This window comes from Tympanuchus pallidicinctus, unplaced genomic scaffold, assembly GCF_026119805.1.
Source record: "Tympanuchus pallidicinctus isolate F22 unplaced genomic scaffold, pur_lepc_1.0 scaffold8, whole genome shotgun sequence".
Classification (NCBI taxonomy): Eukaryota; Metazoa; Chordata; class Aves; order Galliformes; family Phasianidae; genus Tympanuchus; species Tympanuchus pallidicinctus.
In genome coordinates this window covers 17,300,273-17,313,168 of record NW_026294802.1, presented here as the reverse complement: position 1 = coordinate 17,313,168, position 12,896 = coordinate 17,300,273, and the positions used below count along the sequence as shown (strand labels likewise).

The 12,896-nt window shown below is 38.9% G+C and overlaps 1 protein-coding gene across 6 annotated transcripts in view; it reads right to left on the bottom strand.

Moving 5' to 3' along the window:
- Positions 1-12,896, bottom strand: part of BLTP3B (bridge-like lipid transfer protein family member 3B) — a 51,714-nt gene that overhangs the window by 38,216 nt on the left and 602 nt on the right. The window contains exon 1 of one of the 6 annotated variants that reach the window (XM_052668182.1): positions 6,776-6,891. The exons of the other annotated variants lie outside the window; for them this stretch is intronic. The gene's annotated coding sequence lies outside the window, so the exon portion shown is untranslated. Of the gene's footprint in view, positions 1-6,775; positions 6,892-12,896 lie in introns of those variants that run through there. 6 annotated transcript variants of the gene reach the window in all.

The window sequence follows — 12,896 nt, the reverse complement described above, 5'->3', positions numbered from 1 at the left end:
TCTTCGTCCCTTTTAACAAGAAAGAGCAAAATGATGATCTGAACAACCCGCCTCGTTAAACCATCTTGTCAGAAACTGCAAAATGCAAAGCCTCACATATCAGAAATCATATTGGCAAGTCTTGTCTGCCTTGCTTTATACAAATTTCTAAAGTAAAAAGTGGACATTGAACATTTTCAGTCAGATCACAGTGTATCAACTTTCTAGATGATGATCATCTAGAAAATAATACCAACTTGTAGTTCTTGAGTCACATTTATACAGCAAATGCCAAAATATTATCTCATTATATACACACATGGTCCCCTGACACCGAAGCTCTTCGTAGGAACTCCTCTCTGGGCCCTCCACAGCTACGCCACACAAGAAATGCCACACAAGAAATACCATATAATGTGGAGGCAGATAGAAGTCAGCTTGGTCTCAGCTGCATTGAAATTACAGCAAAAGGCCAGGGATCTACAGGAACACGTTTCCAAACATGGCAGTGAGAAAGATACTAAAGACACTATTAAGGAGAACAGAGGCAATAAAGCCAATTTTGAACATTCTTCAAGCACACAAGATAGGAGCCAGTCCTTACCAATAAGGAGCAGAAGGACAGCAAGACGATCTCAGCGAGGCAGCATAAGGTTGATTTTTTGTGTTTTTGTTTTTAAATCCTTCTGAGAACGTTGCTTTGAATATGTTACCCCTCCTCTAGCCAGAGAGAATGCTGTCTGCTGCTCCATCTAGCACAGGCCACTGCAAAAGGATATCCACCAGGAAGGCTGAACCTCTCATTTCGAAAGCAACAGAATGGAACTCTAGTGGATGAGTAGTGAGAAGGTATTTCAGGCTTAGGCATCTCTAGAAGCACATCTCTTCCTTCCACTTCTACAGCTGGAATGCCACTGATGAGCAGATGTTTGCAAGACAATGACATCGCCCCCAAACCCATTGTAATTCTGTAACATATGATGACCACTTCTGTTCTTCACAGAGCCATTTTTTCCACAGAGGATGCCACAACTGTGCATCTCTGATGATTCTCTGTTCCTTCTAAACTCAGTTGTTTCACAGAAACATTCAGAGCTCCAAGTCCCTCTTGCCACAAGCAAAACTTCAGAATAAAAATGTTTTGAGCAAAGAAAAAATTCATCTTCCATATGGATTTTTAGGTTTTTTTTAGGGAGACCTCTGTATTACTACTCACTGTAGTCCTGACAAAATATAGTAATTCCAACTTACCACTCTACCATTTCATTCTAATTCAAATAACAGGAAATGTTTCAGTTCTATATGGCCTCTTCTAACTAATAAATAAATAAATATAAGTTGCCTATTTGGGCAGCTAGCCCTGCAAAAATACAATGTGATCGTACCAGTTAGAATTCAGAAGAATGCAAAACTTCGTGGAGGAAATTAAAAGGGCCAATCAAGAAGAATAACAGCATTTTCCATTAAAACAAAGAAATAAAAAAAATAGATATTAGGGACAACTACTACTCTCCAAATGGCTTTGTTCTAGATCCCATGGTACATCAAACCAGGACATGAAAATGAGTCACAGGCATGTTGATATGCTTCTAGATCAGGATCCAGTCAACTTGCTATGAGCCAGCAAAACCATAACCAACAATCTCATCCAGATTACACATGACACTTAGCATTTTAATACTATTAAGTATTAATTATATTATTCAATTCAATGTTAATACTATTCTGAAAACACTGGTGATATCAATGCCTCGGAGATGTTTTCAAGTGCTCGTTGACAAGGAAAGTTTAAGAAGAACACAGCACAGTTTTTTAGACTAGCAAATATTGAAGGAACTACTGTGTCATCTTAGAATTGTAACCTGGCACACATAAATTTCTTGAGCTTTGATGGTTAGACTCGATGATCTTAGAGGTCTTTTCCAACCATTCCATGGTCCTAATGATTCCAACATAGTAGACTGTCCTGTTCATTATACAGTTTTTATATAAAATAGAGAGATGCTTACCAAAAAGTTAACACAGAATCTTGCTGTTCTGAATAAGTAGTAATCAGAAGTCTGTGCCCATATTTGATGCAGTGAACACGTTATATGGAAAAACAGTGCAAAAGTCTCTGAGCTTTTCATATATTAGTTGGAATTAACAGTGTAAACAGCTCCACAATATGCACACACTCTTCTCTCTGACTTGGTTCATGCTAACAGCTCCCTCACCATGCCATTTGTTTTTCACCCTGGTGTACATTCCTTAGAACAAATTAGTTACTGCCTAAAAACTGGGTCAAACTGGGAGCAGAAGCCTAGGCAACACAGCCACTTCCTGGCACATCATCCCACGAGCTTTCTTTTTGAGAGATCAGACAGTGTTAAATAACCACTACTTCACATGGGAAGAGAGTAAAGGAAAACACAGAACATTAAAAGCAAAGGGCAAGAGGAACAGAAATATAATAAGGTGCATGGTTGAGTTCACCCATGTTTTCTGTCACGCTTTTGCTGAGGCAGTAAAACATTCTGAGACAATACATAGTCGGCTTATTAATACCACAAGCTATTCTTTGCAAAAATGTTTTCATTGATTCACTTTCAATTAGGCAAAATATCCTTTCCTTCTCAAAACATACAATTTGAGGTTTGACTTATTATACCTGATAGCATGAATTTCAATTAAGTTTAATATTCAATTCTATAAGATAAATGCTATGAAATACGGGACACTTTAATGTAAGAATCCAGAAATATAAGTTTAACAATACCATGAGTAACTTGACATCACTCCCCTTAGATTGTGCACACAAACACAGTAATACTGTACAGTTAGATGAATGGTTCAATCTTCCATTTAAAGACTACTAATTAAGAGTTCAGTAAAAAGCAAATACCACAACAACAGCAAAGTATTGAAAATCATAAGAGTAGTAAGTTACAATCACTGTATTGTGTTAGGATAATGAATAGCAATGAATATGTAATGAATAGTAATCCAGAGGTCTCCCCAAAAGAACTAAAAATCCATATAGAAGATAAATTTTTTCTTCTCTCAAAACAGTTCTATGTTTTGCATGTGACAAGAGAGGCTTGGAGTTCTGAATGTGTATTCCAAAATGCATCCAGGAAAAATGGCCAAGAAATGAAAGCAAGACGAAAAGCCACACTAGAGTATAGGATAAGAAGCTATACTAAAAAAGGACAGGCTAGTGTTATGTTAAACGGAGTCAACAGATTACACGAGTCTTAGAGCAGTGCTCCACAAAGGCTGCAGAGATGCCTTGTCAAGTTTGTCAAACAGAAGCTACAACATCTGGATTTAAGAGAGAAATTACAGAAGCCTGAATCACAATTGGGCACTGACCATTCTGCACATCTACTGAGTACATCACATGTTCCACCTGGCAAGAAACAGTCTTGTTGTTGTTGTTTTTAAGCAGCAGTTGTGTGGAAAACAAAAGTTTCCATGACACTTGGTAGAGAGGAGGTCTACTATTCTTCTCACTGTATAATTCTAAATCTTAAGACTTTTTATTTCCATTAAAGAGGAAAGTGAACCAGCAAATTGTAGATGAGAAGACAGACTCTAGATTAAATAACAACTTTAGATTCCAACAGCCTTAAGCACAACGACATTCAGAAGGGTTCTTAGCTGTCCCTTCTTGATCCAAGTATGACAAGAAAGAAAAGAAAGAATGAGACAGACTTAAAACAATCAAACAAGATTAAAAATATTTAGCTGCTACTGAGCAAAGGTGTAATCTAAAGACAGCAGACTTTACAGATGCAATGCAGTGCCTGATGTATATTGAATACAAATACAAAAAATAAATCTCTGTAGAAGTTGCCCATTTTCAACCTTCGGACCTACTTAAACACATTACAATCAACCTGTACCTTTTCTTGGTACTTCAAATAAACTTCAGTCAAGATGTCACAAAAGCTGCTACAGACATTTAGTATACATTACATGGCTTAAGGTTAGCAAAAATTAACAAGGAGACTGCAAGAGCAACATCTAATACATCCAAAGGATAAGTGGAAATCCAAAGGCACTTGAAGGTATTTACTTCACTCACCTGTGAGTGAATTCTGGCTGTTTTAGGGATGCTCTAGCTTTAATGGATGAAATCTTAACTACACTTTATGGAAGATTTAGAGTAAATTAGTTTTAGCTTCACCGGTTGAGGTAAAATGTTTGATAGTTGATAGGCAACATTACAGTCACTTTCATCAAGTTCTCAGCAAACTGACCTTCTGAGGAAATTAACGGATCTGCGAATGTCTCTGCAGCAACAGCTAATTCTATGAAGGTGCAAGATACCAGACATTAAAGAGAAAATTCATGAAAGTTACTTGGTTTTAAGTGAAGGATATTTATAGGAAATGGAGAAAATGAGATAAAATTGATGAAAAACTGCCTGGCACACGAGAAGCTTCAAGTACTGCTACATATATAAAGAAAGAATGGGAAGTAGTTCTAAATATCACTATGAAATTATGCGTGTCCTCACTTTGGATGCCATATTCATTTCTTAAAATATTGAAGCCAATTTAAAAATAGAGAGGATAAGCAAAAATTGATGATGAAATGAACACTGCAAAGAAAGTTAATTGGGTACTCATATATTAAAAAAAAAAAAAAACAAGAAACAACAGCAATAAAAAAAACCACCAGGATATGTACACTTCAAGGGCTGCCATTCTCCTTATTTTCATACAGGCATTCACAGAAGACTCATAAATGGCAATACCAACTGTAGTAGCTGCAACAACCTGATTTCTCAAGAAATTTCTCAACAGTAACTGACATCTACGGTACCCGATTACCAGCTTCTTCCACCTGCTGACATCAATTTGTACAGGAGAAAGGTGTTACCCCTTTATCCATGGTTAATGTGGCCAGCCCACACAAATACCTGCGTGCTCTATTTAAGGCCTTGAACTTCTGTAGAATCATCAGGTGTGTATTTGGTAACTGAGTGCAAGACGGAGAGCTGCATTCAGCATGGTTTGTCTGGACACCCAGTCTGGTGAGGATCTCCATGAACAGATGCTGGACATTGTCTTGCAGAGGTGCTGAGAGGCCAAGCTTACAGAGAGCAAGAGGCCATTTGCCTGTCTGTGATCCCTACCTGGAGCTACTGCTCTTGGCTGGCTACAGATTACAGAACACAAGACAAGACCATGACACCACCTACAATCCTACAACTTCAGGTAGGACATTTCAGGCTACTATACATAACTTGAAACATCTAACTCTTATCAGAGCTTTCAATCTAGCATAATATAAAGACAGATCTTTTACCAACCCACTCGCCAGGCAAACCACTAATTAAGATCCTGACTCAACACCCAACCCTCTCTTCCGTGACATCTCACACCATCCCCCTTCTCTCTCCCATTCTGGGAGGTGGGTGCCTGAGTATTGCATCTGCTTTTCTGGTATCTTCCAAATAATTGCTTCAATTTCATCACTACACAGATGGGCTTCAGTGTGGACTCCTACTCAAGCTTAATTCGTAAAAACAACATAATATACCCATCCATTTGTTCTAAGTCTTATTCCATGCTTTCTCCAATAACAACATTTCCTCAAACTCTCTGGAGTTGGCAGTATATAAATCTCCCCAGAGGTATGCACTGCTCCTTGGGTACAGATAGAACAGAAACAGCAGCTGTCATCAGTAGCTAGTATCTAATGATGTGCCATGTACCAAATCTGCTCAGACACAGCCGAGCACTGCGCACAGATGAGGAGCTTATGCTGCATGAATGATAATGATCCTGTAAGTAAAATAGTGCTTATTTCATTCACGATAAAACTTCACACAGACTACTCTGCTCACACGTATCACTACTCTACTCCACATGTATCACTTCTCATGCACACAAATGACCAAATAATACCAAGTTCACAAAGCTAGTTACAGATATGACAATCTTCTACGTGACAGACCTTAACATGAATGTTGACTACAGGAAAATGAAATCCTTAACATTCTAAGACATCTGGGAAAGTACATGCAATTTCCATACGGTGGGCAGCAAAAATAGCGTGTCGCATTTTGAGAATTTGTTGATATTTGCTAAGATACACTCCAGTCAAAATAGAACATTTTGCAGCTAATGAAAAAAACAAAACGAAAAACACCATGAATCAAAATAATTTTAAAAGTTAAAACCAAGAAACAGCAGTGTGGTGTAAAAGCATGAGACCATCTGATGCCTTTTAGAAACTGTACCATTGATTTATGTAACACTAACAGATAGCTTATGTATGCAAAGAGATCAGATGTTACGACAAACCAAGGGTTTTTTGCTAGGACATTTTCAAAAATTTCTGAACAAACAAACAAACAAACAAAAAACACGTACAAAAGCAGAATCCACAGCTATTCCCTTACAGAAATCACATGAAAAGTTCACTGAACCTCCAGGCATCTATTAATCCAAACAAAATAAACATTAAGATGAAAACAATACATAGCAAATGTCAAGTGGCCTAAAGATATGGGGAACCACCTGAAAGATTACATTTAGAACTTACATGCAAACACATGTTTATAAAGGGATTACAGGTATACTTCACAAACCAGTTCTGCAAAATTAATATAGGACTTCTTTCGTTTTTAAACATAACTGCACAGCAAGCAACTACTTTTTGCACATCAGTTAAGTTTCAAAAGCAAGCAAAAGAGAGAAAACCCAATCAGCATTTTATAGAGCTCATCTTAGTGTCAACTTTGTATAAATACATACCCCCTCTTACATTTAATCTACAAAGGCGGGAGAGGGGAAGTTACCTGAGGACAAGGTATTCAGACAAAAGGCCCCTATTCCTGATGAAAGCAAGTGGTCAGTTGCCACAGTTTCTGAGAAGCTTCTGGTGCTCATTTTGGTAGTAAGGATATTCGCAGCAAACCCATCTCCACCAGAGCCAGCAGGGATCGCTGCAGGGAACGGGACACAGGGGACACACAAGGGATCAAGTTCAAAGGGAAAAAGGAGTGATACAATAATGTAAGAGATTTGTCGCTGAAGAGAACTGCAGTCACAACAGTTTTTACACATTATGACATTAAATAACTGAAAAGGAACGAGCTGTGTAAAGCACTAGATTCCCACAAGAATATCCCTTGCTGCCCGATACTACGATATTGCAGCTCTATTTAGATGAACAGCTTAGGTAGAAAAACTTCAATCATGCAGGAAAGATCTATATAATACAGCAAAGTGGTTGCACAGGTACTCAGCAGATTTGCAATGTGAGAAGGCAGCCATCCTGGACTTTCAGTATGTTCTGAAGTGGGAGAGAACTCTGTTGCTTTGCCTAACCTGAGATTTCTCAATCCACAGCACTTGTCCCATTCAGTGTCCCAAATACACGTATTTGAAGGTCGCACTTCAGAAACATGACTCTACAGAGGTAGTGGAATAGGACTTCTTCTATTTGACTGTACTTGTTGCTTAGTACGAAGACTGGCACACTTTCATCATTCTGATTTCACAGGGTATGAGTTTTAGTTTATTAAGCTTGTCAAAAATTAAAATAAGTACATAAAATATAACTCAATATGATAATTTAAAAAAAATATATATCATTGTTAACTATCCTCCCTTTGAAAAGATGCCTCTGGCTAAATACCATTGTGGATACAATATAATCCTAGCATTTGGAAATGGCTCTTCATAGGCTGTTTTTTAAGATATCTGAATGACATTTTAGAGGTTTATCACAGAACTGAACTACAGATGCCTAGTTAGGATAATAATTTTTCTATGGTCTCCAGATCCCCAAGTAATGGGACCAGTTCTCCCAAAAGTAACAACCACATAGCTTCCAGATTCCTGGGTAGCTGCATCCCAAGGTTGCTCCCTTGGGAGTCAGAGGACAGAAGCCAACCAGTCTGAGAAAACATAAGCACTGGTATTATACTATGCTGTAAGTGGATTCCAGGATTTCACAAATCCTGTGCTGGGAGCCTGCTCACACCTGTAGGAGCAAAGCTCCCGGATCCACACTGCAAAGCCTGAGAGTACTGAAAGCCAAAGCCTGACTGTGAGCTCATCTTACATTCCTCTCCTCTTTCTTCTAAAGAAAAGATGATGCAATGAAAGAGGTCTGAACTTTGGTTAGCATCAGCTTGCAAAGGCATGCGAAGAACTATAGGAGCTACCGATCGAGAAACCAGGGTGTCCCTGCAACCTGCCAAAAGCAACATATCTGTCATGTAATCATTTGTTAGCAACTATTCTCAATGCAAAATCTGTGAAACAAATCATTTTGTGTAAGCCCTTATAATGCCCTTAGTGTTCTATCAGCAATCTGATATCCTCTATCCAATCCGCTTGTACAAGAAAACTGCAATTACAGTGACGTACACTTTTAACAATAAATTCCTGAGTGAAACATGCTTAAGTACAAAAACCCCAAGGCTTCAGCAGGAGAAACACCAGATTTCGAAAAATACAAATATGCTGTTTTGGGTTTTTTTCCACAGCATAATGATAAACCAATTTTATTCCTTGGGGGCATTATTTAAACAGCCTTCTTCCTAAGAACGCTTTGCACTACTGTATCATCTGCTTGTGCACACAGTAATCTACACTACTTAATTCTCAAAACTTATTTCCCAGTAAACCTATTGTGAAAATGGCTTCAAAGAAAAAGATCACATACAATACAACTAAAATGCTACTGATTAATTCATGGTGGTTCTGTGGATGTGTTAATTTTTAATATGCATACAGAAGAGTTGTCTGACAAACAAAACTTCAGCAGAACTTTAAGAGAACAAATAAAATGTGTGCAGAATCGGCATCCAAACTTATAAGGGATTTGCAGAAATAAGGTAAACCAAACTGAAAACTAGAAGGAACTGGGAATTAAGGAAATACAGAACAAATTTTGTAACTTTCTCCTTGTTTTCTCCTGTCATTTCAAGCAGTTCTTCTTTGCTACCTGCTGTGTTCTTTTTCAGACTCGATTCTTTCATTAAGTGCAGCTTCTGCTTGCCATAAACACCACTAATGCTTTCCATAACCGTTCAGATTAAATGTAGACTTATTCTGAACAATGGAGTTTGTTCCACTTACACTGTGTTGTGAAGTTTTTCCACTTACTACCTAAGCCAATGAAGTCAGTCATGTAGAACACACCCTGTAAATACTTCAGTAAAAGCAGAGAGAGAACCAAGAGAGAGAATCTGATTGCTGCTTATTCTAGGAAAAATGGACACTTCCATGTTCTTTGGCTGGCTAAAAAAAAAAAAAAAAAGGCTTTGCTTCCACAAAACTACATGGACACAGAAGTGGAATACTCCGAAGTGTGAAAATGAGCATAAAATGCACACTTCTTATGCTAGTAGAATAAGTTGGAAGTTTAAAGGTTTTACAAGCAACTGTTAAGTAATTATTTACAAAAAGAAAATAGTCCACTCTGGCCAAATCAGTAACTGCTACACTGGTAGTTCTGAAAAGAATAACCTCCAATCTCTTGGAGTGACAACATCCCTTACCAAGCAGGCATGTCTCTCACCCATGAAAACGCGTAACAGAACACAGTTAAGATTTGACTTGTTTCAGATCACCATGGAAGAGTCTGACAACACAGGAAAGTGATCTCAACATTACACAGCAAGCCCATAGCTGCTGTGTGTCATTCCCACCTTCGTAAAGGATAATGCTATTACTCAGATCTACTTACTCAATTTTAGGGCAGGTATGTTAGGAAGCAAAGGCATTCCACCATCTCTGTTCACAAAAAACAAAAACAAGCAATCTAATGCAATAAGGAGCAGCCAAAAACTCAAAATATCTAGATTCCAAATAACAAACTCATCTCTTTGGCTTAGTAAACAGCGTTTAGTTTCATATTTTACACCAAGAACCTCATAATCTGAGGAATAAAAGGAAAACGTACGTTGTTCCCCTCTGCTTTCTTTCTCCTCATCTTTTTCCACAGTCTTGGAGGAGCACACATTGAAAGCAAAGAACAGCTTATACTTCCAAAGCTTTTAAAAGACAGTAAGAAAACTGAAAATTCATTAGTAGACCTTGACATAAGATACACAGATTTGTTAAAAACAAAGCTCTGTGAACCTTCACTGTTTCTAAGTTGTAATATGGCATTAAGAAAAACCTTCTACAAAGCTAAGAAGTTATTTTGATATCAAAACTTTTCCATTACACAATCTGCATCTCCCTTCTTGTTTTCAGATTTTAAACACTCATTATCTGTGTAAGAACTGTCCCTGAGTGGAAGAATCACTATAGTTGGAGAAGACCGCTAAGATCACCTTGTCCAACCATCAACCCATCACCACCATGGCTATTGCCTCCCTCGGTGCTACATCCACACAGTTCTCAAACACCTCCAGGGACGATGACTCCAACACCTCCATGGGCAGCCTATGCCAGCACGACTCTTTCTGAGAAGAAATTCTTCCTAATATCCGATATGAACACTCTCTGACACAACTTCAGGCCATTCCCTCTCATCCTATCACTCTTACCTGGGAGAAGAGGCCAACCCCCAGCCCACCACAACCTCAGGTCACTGTAGAGAGCAATGAGGTTTCCCCTGAGCCTCCTCCGATTGAACAAACCAGTTCCCTCAGCTGTTCGCCACCATACTTGTGCTCCAGACACTTCATGGCTCCATTGCCTTACTTTGGACACGCTCCAGAGCCTCCATCTCTTTCTTGTAGTGAGGGGCTCAAAACTGAACACAGTATTCAAGGTGCAGCCTCACCAGTGCTGAGCACAAAGGGACGGTCACCTCTCTGCTCCTGCTGGCTTCACTATTGCTGATACAAGCCACTATGCCACTGACCATCGTAGCCACCCAGTCACACTGCTGGCTCATGTTCAGCTCACTGTCAATCACACCTCCAGATCCTTTTCCTCTGCACACCCTTCCAGTCACTCTGCCTCAAGCCTGTAGTGCTGCCACGGCTTGTTGACTGAAGTGCAGGACCCCACACTTGGTCTTGTTGAACCTCATGCGATTGGCCTCAGTCCATCAATTCATTCTACCCAGATCCCTCTGCAGGGTAAGGCTGCTTCTTAATCCCCATGTCCATTCATCCATCTTAAAGAACCATGAACTGCTAAATGGAAACCACACAACTGAATGACACAAACTATGCTTTTAACTTCGCATAAACAGTATCCAGACAGCTATAAAAAAGCTGAAAAGCACTAACACGTGGTGGCAGATAATGCAGCAATCTCCATTGTAAATACTGCTTGCTAAATTATCTGTAGGGTAGGGCTGGCTGACATGCTATCCAGAGGTTACTTCCAACCTCAACTGTTCTGTGATACGTAACAAAAAACAGAAGTACAGAACTGTAACTGGAGGTATGAGTTCACGTCTTCTATTTGTCCTCTGAAGTAAAAACTATACTTGGCTTTGTTCAAACAAAGAGGATTTAATCACTAAAAACAGAATAAAAACAGAGGAAACAGAGATGAAAGTAAATCCAGATAACTGGATAATTCTTTTCCACTCTTCCTTTATTATATGTGGATTTCTACCAGGACATCAATCCCGACACTAATACCTGCCTTGTTGAAGGTGGCAGAAGGGCATCAGTTTTGAGGAACTGAGAACTGCAGAGCAGCAACCAAACAGTGACAGAATCCAAAGTGAAAGTGTCCTCTGTCACCCCATGTGTTACAGGAACTTCCTGAGATCTTTTGCTCCAGACTGAAATAAAACAATGCACGAAGCACATTCTTATGATATTACAGGAAAACCCAAAATAAAGAACACGATTGTCACTTTTCTTCAAAAAACAAATCCTTGAAATTTAAAATGCCACTGAATTTGTTCTCTTGTGCATTGTGTGCAACCACTGAAGCACCAGTTCTGCAAGAAGAAAGATATTATCTGATCACATGATTAAGAACACCCATAATAAGGGCGTTAATAATAAGGTCTGTGTTTTGCTACTTTAATATTGAGCAGTGTGGCTCAGGAGCCTCGATTTCAAACTGCAAACCTCAGATCGTTAGATATATCCCATAGGCTTTTTAAAAATACCAAAACTCGCAGCAATCAATTACAGCGGTCTCACTGAATCAACATTTTCACATCCCACACAAAAACACACATTTATCAACATTAAAAACCAAAAAATCTACTGATTTGAAAGCTGCTTATTTCACAAACCAGACAAGAAGCAGCTTGAGTTACTCATGCCCAGTTATGAGGCACATTTTGGCACTGAGACCAACTCACTTCACAGCTCCCTTAGCTCTCCATCCAGCATGCTGTAAGCACTACAGGAAGTGAACTACATCAACCAATTAAGTGCACTGATTTCAGCCACGCTCCTGATGAGAAAGCTCACTCCAGGCAGATGACATCTTCGCACTGCATTTCCATTCTCACACTGCTCAGTTACTATCTCATGAAAAGATTTCCTCATCAGCATTCCCAGCTACAAGAACGTCAAGAATAGAATGGAGGAGTTACATTATATTACTATTGCTTGATGCAACACCTTTAAGAGCTAGACAGCAAAGGCTTTAGAATGAGAATTTTGTTTTCTCTGGGCACCATCGACAGATCTGTCAAATGACAACTGCAGTATTTGCTTTGAGTCTCTGTTAGCACTAATGAAAAATACCCATCAGAAATACCGCACGGAATTAGAATGAAACATTTTGAAGAACATAAGCAAAGCAGCACAGGATCCACTTTTCAGGTAACAATTTATAAAAGCAAACCCTGAGGAATGCTGCAGTATGAGGTAGAAATGAGATACCCAAAAGGCCGTTGTCTCTTTTTACAAAATGGAAAAGATTTCTTTACGTTGTTTTCAAATTGTACACTCGTTATATTTTGTGGAGTTTCCCCAACTTTCACGCACAGACCCCAAATGTCACAGCATTACCATTTTTCCTCTGGAGCAG